Source organism: Camelus ferus, chromosome 13 (assembly GCF_009834535.1).
Source record: "Camelus ferus isolate YT-003-E chromosome 13, BCGSAC_Cfer_1.0, whole genome shotgun sequence".
Classification (NCBI taxonomy): domain Eukaryota; kingdom Metazoa; phylum Chordata; class Mammalia; order Artiodactyla; family Camelidae; genus Camelus; species Camelus ferus.
Genome location: NC_045708.1, coordinates 15,294,734 through 15,305,162, shown reverse-complemented (window position 1 = coordinate 15,305,162; position 10,429 = coordinate 15,294,734). Strand labels below are relative to the sequence as shown.

Sequence of the window (10,429 nt, the reverse complement as noted above, 5' to 3'; positions counted from 1 at the left end):
GCAAGAGGATGGATGGGAGGACCCCTAGGTTACTCCCAGCCCTGTAAGTCTCTGGTTTGTAGCCATGACGCCAGTTGTCTGCAGCCAGACACATTCCTGGACTTCGCTGAAAGAGCGGAGATGAGAGTCAGGCATCTAGAAGCACCTCTGATTCCCACATCTGTGTGCTCCAAACTGCACGCTCCCAACTCCAACCCTGCGAGCGCAGAAAAAAGCACAGCCCAACCTGCCCAGGATGCCTGGGTTTGTCGGAGGGAGCCAGCGGCTTCCGGACTGCCGGAAGAAGGCAACATCCCAGGGCCACGACTCTCAGGGGGAGGCTGCAGATGGGAGGCTCAGAAACTCCTTGCCCTCTGCTTGGAGAAAAACAGGAAAATGCTCTCCTGTCACTTTAAGACTGCCAGTGTCCTTGTACTTTACAGGGACTACCCTGCCTCACCTCCATGTCACACAGTTCCCCCAGCCTGGCTTCCCACAGCCCAGCACGCCCCCATAACTCCCTGTGTCCCCTGATCCTCTCATCTTTAAAGCCAAGAAAGGACACATCATCAAGAAAGCCGCACATCTCTTTGTGGCTGAGACTCAGTGCTTGTCTGAGACTTGGTTTCCTCAACTGTGCGAGGTGGGTGAGACCTTCTCTGCCAGCCCCTCAGGGATGCTGAGATGATCAAAAGGACTGGAGCTGTGACCAGGCTTCAGAAACCATAAAGGCTCTAACCGAGGTGAAGTATACTGACTCCCTACGTGGACACCTGGGGAGGTTTGGGATTTCCTAACAAACTGTCTCTTGGAGATGAGGTTTGGGGAGAGGGGTGAGTCTGTGCCTGGTCTGGAGGCAGGAGGATGGACAAGATGATGTCTCGAAATCCTTCCAAGCCTTCAGCTGTCTGGGCCCAGCCCAGAATTTAACTTCCCATGGGACTGGTCCCCAGCCCCTTGTCATCTCCCCAGCATGTGCTGAGTGTCTAATGAGTGCAGAAAACTTGTGCCCAGGGAGCCAAAGGTCACCAGTGACACTTCCTCTTGCCTTCCCGTCCAATCTATCAGCTGGTCTTGTTGACTCTCCTCCACTATCGTTCTTGGCTCCGCCCACTTCTCACCACACCCATGGCTACCAGCCTGGTCCAAGCCACCCTTTCTCCCCTAGATGACTGTCCAGCCTCCTCTGGTCTGCCTGCATCCATTCCTACTGCCTTAGCACCCTTTCTGCACAGAGCAGCCAGGGCGATTCAACAAAACAAACTGCATATATAATAATTATAATAATCCCTTCCAATGGCTTCCCATTACTCTTAGAAAAATATCCAAACTCTTGACCGAGGAGAAAAGATGATCTAATATTTTGGGTTTTCTAATTGTGGTATAATACACATCACATAAAATTTACCACCTTATCCATTTTTAAGCTTACAGCACAGTCATGCTAAGTGCCTTCAGACTGCTGTGTATCCAACCTTCAGAACATTTTCATCTTTAACAACGGAAACTCCATACCCATTAAGCCACAATTCCCCATTCCGCCCACCCCCAGACCATGGCAACCTTTCTTTGGCTCTGTGAATTTAACTATTCTAGATGCCTCGTATAAGTGGAATAACACAGTATTTACCTTTTTGTGACTGGCTTATTTGGCTTAGCATAATGTCTTCAAGATTCATCCATGTTGTAGCATGTGTCTGAATTTCTTTCGTTTTAAAGGCTGAAATATGCCATTGTGTGGAAGTACCACACTTTGTTTACCTGCTCATCCATCGATGGACACTTGGGTTGCTTCCACCTTTTGGCTATTGTGAATAATGATGTTATGAATATAGGTGTGCAAGTATCTCTTTGAGTTCTTGTTTTCAATTCTTTAGGATAGATAACCAGAAATAGAATTGCTGGGTCACATGTTAATTCTATCTTTAATTTTTTGAGGAATTGCCATACTGTATTCCACAGCAGCTATACCATTTTACATTTCCACCAAAGTGCGTGAGAGTTCCAATTCGCCACATCCTCACCAACTCCTGTTGATTTCTGCTTTTTTGATAGTAGCCCTGCCAATAGGTGTGAAGTGGGGTCTGTTGCACCTTAATGGAGGAAATATCAGTGTGATGAGGGACTCCTGTGTTACAGGGCATTTATTCTCTCTCCTGGCACTAAATACCAGTGGCATGTCTCCCAATCCACTGAAAACCGCTCACTGGGGTGGGTGGTACCCCCACTCCGACTGAGAACCATCAGCCCTGTTCTCCTCCCTGCCTCGTCTCATACACAGCTCCCCCTTACCCACCACCCCAGCCATGCTGCTCTTCTTTCTGTTCTTCATTCAGGCTCACCACAGGGCTTTTGCACTTGCCATCCCTTCTGCCTCGCAAGCTCTTCTCCTCCATCCTTATGTGATGATTCCCACCCTTCAGGTCTCAGTAAACATCTGTCTACTGAATGAACGCTGGTCGCATACGATGTCAGACCTGGAAGGGAGATTAGTTACTCATCACTAGGCCCAGAAAAGGGAAGGGACTTGACCAAGGTTACACGAGGCCCAAGCCAGGGTCAGTTTCCAGTTTCCTGACCTCATCCTGGTGCTCCTTGCCCCACATCTCTCACCTGGAAGACTCCCAAGCCGAGGTGGGGGCCCACATGGTGACAATCACAGGTGGCTGATCTGCGTGGGAGGCAACATTGTCATCTCCAGTGGGTTTCCCCTTCCACATGGTCTGTTCTTTCTTTGGCAACCAGAGGCACTGGTTGGCTTGTTTGGAGGCTGGGCAGTATGAAAATCCAGTGTCTTCACACCACAGAACCACTTCAGCTTGGTGACAGGCTCGTGAAGGCCTTGTGGGACCAAGGCTGCCTGCAGACCTACTGATGCTCACAGGCCCAACTGTACACAAAGCTGACTGCAGATCCGCAGCAGAGTGGTCCTCCATGCAGAATTACCCCTATCGTCTGTCTGTCTGTCTGTCTATCTATCTATCTATCTATCTATCTATCTATCTATCTATCTATCTATCTATCTTATGCATCCTAAAGGAGGTCAGTTAAATTTAGGCACATGAACTGTAAAACTGATGTGTGTCCTTCTCTTGGGAAACGCCAGGGCTGCCCATACACAATCTCCCTCAGAGATGCTCCAACTCCAATCCCTGAATAAAACTTTGGCTTCCTCAGTGGATGGAGCTCTCGGCCAGTGTTACACTGACGTGCGCTGGAAGGTATTTCTCCAGTTCAGCGTAGAGTCAGGCTGACCTCGGTTCAGATCCCAGCTCGGCCCCTGGGGAGTCAGAACCAGGTTACGGGCTCCTGAGTCGGGGGTTTCCTTATCTGCAGGGTGGGGCTATTTCAGGGGTGTTGGGAGGACTGCATGAGATAATGATGCTTGTAAAAGACTCAGCACCGTCCTGGCCCGTAACCGAGGGCTTGCTTAGTCACCATTCCCGGTCAGCAACTGGAAAGACTGCAGAGCACTGTCCTCACTCTGAGTCTTGCCCAAGCTTCCCTGGGAAGTTCCCCCCATTTCCATTTCCAGAGGACTGGACAAGACCCAACAGCTAGTGCACCGAGAGGGACAAAGATAAAAATGGAATAAATGCGATCACGCTGATCACTAATACAGACCCATTTCTGGCTCCACGAGGACTTTCCAGGAGCTATCCCAAGCCTCCACCAGCGAGAACAGAGGGAGTACCCGCAGCCACCATGGAAGCAGGCACCATTTTATCCCCATTGAATAGATGAGGAAACCGAGGCAAAGAAAGGCTAATCAAATTGTTCGAGTTCACATGGTTAAAAGGTGGCTGGGCCAGGCAGCCTGGAGCCAAGAAGCAGGGGCACTCAAAGGCCATGGGGCACGAGGCGGGTGGCCCGCCCAGCCTGCAGGGTCAGACAGGTTTGCTCCCAGAGCCTGAAGGGGTTGTTGATGAAGGAGGAACCCTCTGCTCCAGTGTCACCTTCTCAGGGAGGCCTTCTTGCTGACCATTCACCTAAAATGGCAATCTCTGACCCCCAGCCTCCCCCCACCCACCGTTGCCTGGCCTTACTTTCCTCATAGTCTGGAGCATCATCTGAACTTATGGGGCCAGAGACATGGATAGAGGCCACCTGGGAAGGGCCCAGTCAGATAGGATAAAATCTTTGGACTTTATCCTTGGGTCCCTGGAAGAGAGGGGAGGATAATGGGAAGGCAGCCCCACAATACACACACACATACCTTACCTCAAACAAGGGTTCTGAAAGTCATTCAAAGGGGCAGCCTTCAATCCATTTGGGCGTGGAATCCAAGGCCTGATCCTCTGGGTCAGTCTGTGACTGGGCCATGGGGACAGAGAGGCAAAGACAACAAGCACCTGCCCTCGGGGCACCCACAGTCCTCCGGGGATGCAGACAAGTGAACTCACGCGTATGATGGCCTTTCATAGACAAGCTGGCTCATCCACCCGTGATGCTGGACTCGGGCATGCCTCCATGCCTGTGCCTATGCTGCCCCTGCCTCCTAGAATGCCACCCACCCTTCCCCAGATATTTACTGAGTTCCTGTTATATACCAGGCATTGGGTAAACAAGGATAATTTAAAGCAGACATGGTTCCGACTTTCCCAGATCTCTGGTTTGCCCAGGAAATTTCTGTTCATTCCTCAAAACCCTACTCCAATACCCTCTCTTCAACATGAAGCCTTCCCTGACTCCCTCAAGCAGTAAGTTGCTCCTTTTCCAGTGCTCTCCTAACATCCCAGGACTACTTGTAGAAGAAAGAACAAAACAACTGACCAGTGAAAAAAACCACCAGATACCAGAGCCTGGGCTGGATAATTCACAGGCAATGTCCAGCTTCAGGCTCTCAGAGACTCTGCAAAGGAGGAAACAGTCACCTTTTAACAGATGAGGAAATGGACCCAGGGAAGCTGTCTCTCTCCCAGGGTCACACAGTCAGCTGGTAAGTGGAAAAGCAGAGATGGGAAACCAAGCTCCACTCCAGGGTCGGCTGTTGTCCATGCTGTGGGCACCCAGAAGACAGGGGTGGTGGGTCATGTGGGCATCACACTCCATCCTCAGCCCCGGCACAGGCAGGGCTCACAGTGGGTACTCTGGGTGGGCAGGCGGGCATGGACAGAGCCCGGCTGGGGCTGCACTGCCCTCCTCGGGGCCTAGGTGGCGATGTTCACACTCTGTCCCTCTAGCCCCTGCAGGCGTCCACCTTCAGCTCCTGGAAAGGCTTTTCTCTCTCCCTCTCCCAGCTTCTCCTGCCTACCAGTCTCTTGGACCAGTTCAACCTCTGTCCCACTGACTGGGGTCCCATCTCGCTGCTACTAATCACCACTCTGGGGCCTCAGGACGGGCCAATTCTCCTTCCCCAAAGTGTTGTGGAGGGAAGGGCAGGGCTCATTCACTCACGTCCGCAGTCAGACCCAGGAAGCCCACTGGCTCAGGCATCCAGGGAGCTGCCAGGAACCCATCCCTGCCTGGTTTTCCCTTCCCTGATGCACCGGGGGGCCTCTCCACACCCCACAAGGCTGACAGTTACCAGCTACAAAGCCTCAGAGACCAAGACAGAAGGGAAGACCAAGAGAGGATCACGAACAGGATCTGGTCCCAAGCACCCCACAGGTCAGGCGGGAACTGGGGTGGAACTTAGATTTCCTGGTTTGCATCCTCAGCCATCTCCAGCACAGTTGGAAGCTGTTTCTCCAGGGCCCCAGAGGGCAACTGGAGAAAAATGCAGTCCAACCAGTTATCTGATGGAGTAATAATATAAATAACAACAACTCCCATTTCTTTCCAGTTTTCAGACTGCATTACCTCATGTGTCCTCACACCTGCTGGGGGTGGGGGGGTGGGGTGCCAGTGGCCCTCCTTTTACTGATGCTTGAAGAGGAAGGGGTTTACCCCAGTTCCTAGAATGTTGGGACCAGGTCCCAGCTGCCAGCCTAGAATTCCCTGTGGAGAGGCATGAATGGAGGTGAGGGGCTGGGATGGCTGAGATTTAGGGAGGGGTGGGGCAGCCAAGCTGTGAAGTGTGCGCGGGGTGCTTACAGTACGTCTAGTCTTCCTGGGCAGTTCTCGCCCACACCCCACCTCCAATCTCTTTCAAAGCAGCAGCCGAACTCTGTCCTGGACCAGACTACTTCTCTCTCCCTCCCTCCCCTCCCCGACTGAGCCCCTCAGAGAGCTATCTGGGCCTCCACTGACCATCAGATCTGCTTCTCTCTGCCTGCCCTTAGGCAAGTTTCCTTCCCCCATCTCAGACTCCATTTCCCCATCAACAGAGTGAGTGAGTTAAGCTTTGAGTTCACCTTTTCAGCTCTCATGGTCTGACCTCCTGGGAAAACGAGCGAGGGTGAGATCAACATAAGGGAAAGGGAATGACCATGGCTGGGGCCTCGACAAAGTGCCAGCCTGCTTCTCTGCTGGTGACACAGAGCAGCCAAAGTCAGATGTTGCCCAGGAAGCTCGGAGTCAATGGACACTGCTTCCTCCAACTCCTGTGCCTCAGTTTCCTGATATGTCTAGTGGGGACAGTAAACCTACCTCATGGGTAGGGAGAACCCATTGTGATAATGTATCTAATGTGCTTCACAGCACCCATCACACAAGCACTCAAAAGTGTTGTCATCGTCGTCCCCATTATCCTCAAACCCCTCCTCCTGGTCTGGTCCAGCCCCTGCAGGGCTCAGCTTTTGAAGAAAGCTCCTGACTTGGTATCAGAAAAGCCTGGGCTCTACCGTCAGTTTTGTCTGTATTAACCTGTTGAGTCACCCAAGCCTCAGTTTCTTCACCTGCAAAATGGGGCAAATAAGCTTCGTGAGGAAAAGTATCACGGGCATGCAGCAAGGTCACCCGGGAAAGAGTGCTTGGTATAGGGGGTGGCCGACGGAAGTGCCCGATGAGCACCATTCCCTTCCTTCTTTGTTGACCCAAAATGAAGTTTTATGACAGCAGAGCAAATACACAATAGTGCTACAGCTAATTTTAATGAGCACTGACCATGTGCCTGACGCTAGCCTAAGGACTTTGCTTACTTAACTCAATCCTCATAAACAGCACTACGCAGTGGACAGAGATATGATGCCCATTTTACAGAGAGGGAAAGTGAGCCACATAGAAGCAAAATGCCATCTTCTTGAAGCTTCTGATGTTGTTTAAAGCCCACTAAGAGTAAGGACGCACATGCACTGAGTAGTTACTGTGTGCCAGGCAGTGTTCTAACCCCTCGCCTTGTGTTGGCCCCTTCAGTTCTCCCAGTGATGCTACGAGGTCCTAGATCACTGTCCCCATTTTACAGATGAGACACCAAGGTACAGAGAGGTAAAGTCATTCATCTTCTCAGTAAATGGCTGAGCCAGGTAGAAATCAAACTTAGGTCGTGGTAACTCCTCTCCCTGGACCAGAGCCCACCTGGAATCTGGCACTCCCATGAGGCCAGGGGCGCAGGCCAGATCTCCATGCCTCCAGGAGGTTATGGGCCGCGAGTCCTCATATTTGGTGCCCTCAAGAGCTGGGAGTCTCAGGTGAGGCAAAGCTGCGCTCTCTCAGGAGGGCAAACATAGCCTCCCAGCCCCACCACTGTGCCAGACGGGCAGGGAACAGGTGCACAGATCCCCAGCCCTGGGCTAGGTGAGGGGGGAACTCACTTGGCAGCCAAGCCCCGCGTGAACAAGAAGAAACCCAGCCTGCAGCCCCTTGGCCCTGGCAGGAGATTAACAAAACAAACACCCGAGCAATCTCGATTTCAACACTTGGGGAGGGGGGCCAAGTGTCAGGGCGCAGGGGGCAGGAGGGAAACGCGGAGACATTTTACCACCTAAATAACTTTCCCTCTGTTTAGTTTCACACGAATGTACACTCAAGTGCTCTCTCTCTCTCTTTTTTTACGTTTTTATTTTATTTTTACAAATGCTCAAACTTTCCTGCCACAAATTATTCTTGGCCAGGTTACAAGTAGAAAGGCCGTGCATATCCTTTACTTGACAAAAAGGGGGGTGGGGGTCAGGGGAGGGTTCTTGTGAAATATTTTGGTTGTACGTTTGAGGTGGGATTTCTTTCTTAGTCTCCCCGGCTGGGCCTTTGCCGGGGAGAGCAGGAGCGCTGGCCTCCTGGCGCACGAGCCGTCTCCAGGTGGTCCAAAGCCTACTGCGGTGCTTACCTCCAGCTGCCCCGGCGGGTTCGTGGTTCTGCTTTCACCGCGCCGACCGGGACTGGCACCTGTGAAGGGCAGGTCAGAGCTGGCACTGGCATGTCTCACCTCACCCAGGCCCTGCAGGTCCTGCGGCTGGGCCAGCTGGAGGTTCCTGTCTGGAGGCCTGGGGGCCCGGACAGAGGTTCCTGAATTCCCAGGTGAACTCATCCTGTTCTACCCAGGACCCAAGGAAGAGGCTGGCTCTGGGGCCTCCCCGACTTGTGCAGAAGGAGGTGACCAGTCTGGCTCACCTTGACCCTGCCCCAACCCCCACCCCCAGTCTCCCCCTTCCTGCAGATCTGGCCCAGGCCCCCTCCCCAGACTCATCTCACCACTCTGCCCCCCATCACTTCGCTCCAGACACGTCATTTCTCAAATACACCAAGCTTTTCCCACCTCAGGGCCTTGGCTGGTGCTTTTCCCTCTTCCCGGAATTCCAGCCCCTCCACTCTGCCCAGGGCACCCTCCTGCTTACCGTCCAGATCTCAGCTGGATTGTCACCTCCTCAGAAAGGCTTTCCTGATGACCTCATCCAAATTAGGGACCCTGTTACTTGCCATCTCGGCTCCTTTTTAGTTTTCTTCATAACACTTAGGCAGTTTATTCTAGTTTTATTCATCTGTGTTCTTGTTTTTTGCTGGTCTTCCCCAACTAGAGTGAATAAATAAATGAATGAGTGAATGAATAAGTGAGTAAATGAATGAGTGAATACATACGTGAATGAGTGAATGAATGAGTGAGGTCCTGGAGGCTGGACCAGTTTTCCACTCCTTACACTGATATCAACCCTGGGCATCACGGCTGCCCTTTGTGAGGGCTGCTCCTCCCAGGCTGGTTAGAAGGGAACACAGTGGTGCTGGTCTAAAGGCATCTGGTGTGCACCAGTCCAGTGGGGGGGTCTCTGTTCCCAACAGCGAGGATCTAGGCCCTCTTGGGACCTTGACCGAATCACCAAGAAGTTTTCGTAGCATTCTTAGAAAAGCAAGGTCACACGGCAACAGCCACGTGACTCAGTGCCCACCCTGTGCCCAGCACTTAAGAGTCAGTGCACTTTCATTTAAGTCAGACAGAATTGATCAAGCCATGTGTTTTAAGCCGTCGGTGTTCTGATCTTTTCAACACCTGCTCATGCTCGCAAAGGTGCTGTCAAGGCAAAGATTCTGAATGCCATTTGAGGAAACGGAGGCTTAGAGAGGGGACAGGATCGGCGTAAAGGCACCCCGCTGATGTCATCTTCACCTCTTGGTGCCAAGCTGAGCCTGTTCTGATCTGTGATGGCCATGGCCGTGGTGGTCCCCGATGCCCGGATGTGCAGGCCAGACGCTTGGGAGTGTCCTTTATGCCTCCCTCCCCATCAAGCCCCTCCATCCAAACAGTCCCTGAGTCCCGTGGGGTCTGCCTCCCCGCATGCCACACCTCATCCACCCCACTGTGCCTCACACACAGCGCACGCGTGCGGGGGTGACTGTTACCGGCCTCCACCTGCACAGCCACAGAACGACAGGTGAGGCCATGACCCCGGTGCCGCTTCAGGAGCTGTGCCACTTTATTACGTGATGAGTGAGTGTGTGGAGCTCAGGTGTATAATTATGTGCTCATTTTATTGATTAGCAGCTTGAGGCTGGATCTTTCTTATCCCTTAATAGAAACCCTGCTGCTCCTCTCCAGCAATTATAATGGAAATTAATGGCTGCTTACATATGATGGAGCCCACTAGCAATCATTTTGTAGCCAATTACATGTGAGTCATGAGGAAGGCACTGTATCTCTTCAGACAGAGCGGATGGCAGTTCCAGAGGGAGAGTGGAGTATGTTTTCCTTCCAGCCCCCATCCCTACACTCAGCTCTGAGCCCTGCGGGTTCCTGACCAGTGCGCGCTGCCGCAGAGTGGATTCCGTCAGCAGTTTTTCAGCCATCCCTGGTTAGGAAGGAGAGAGATTCGTGGAGCGCCAAGGGCGTGTGTGGGCTGTGAGAAGAGGTGGGGGAGAAGGGATTCCTGGCAGGAGGGAGCCCAGGTCAGGAGGGAGCAGGAGATGGGGTTGGGGCAGAGAAGGTGAAGAGATTTTCAGCTAAACACTGTCTCAGTCTTGGGTCTAGGAGTTCTGGGCACGTGTCCTGGTGCTGCATTTAACGTACACATGGTGCAAACCTCACACACGTCAGGCACGTGTGAAGTGCTGGGGTCACAGCTTGGAACAGAACAGACAAGAATCCCTGTCCTCAAGGAGCTTCTGTTCTAGTGGGAGGTGATGGACAGCAGGTAAACCTGAA

At 52.4% G+C, this 10,429-nt stretch overlaps 1 long non-coding RNA gene across 1 annotated transcript in view; it reads right to left on the bottom strand.

Annotated features, from left to right (window-relative positions):
• Positions 1 to 7,884: 7,884 nt before the first annotated feature.
• The window catches only part of LOC116668160, an 89,619-nt gene continuing 87,074 nt past the window's right edge, over positions 7,885 to 10,429 (bottom strand). The window contains exons 3-4 of the long non-coding RNA XR_004325228.1: positions 8,634 to 8,809; positions 7,885 to 8,184 (exon numbers count right to left, since the gene is read on the bottom strand). This is a non-coding gene — a long non-coding RNA (uncharacterized LOC116668160). The remainder of the gene's footprint in view (positions 8,185 to 8,633; positions 8,810 to 10,429) is intronic.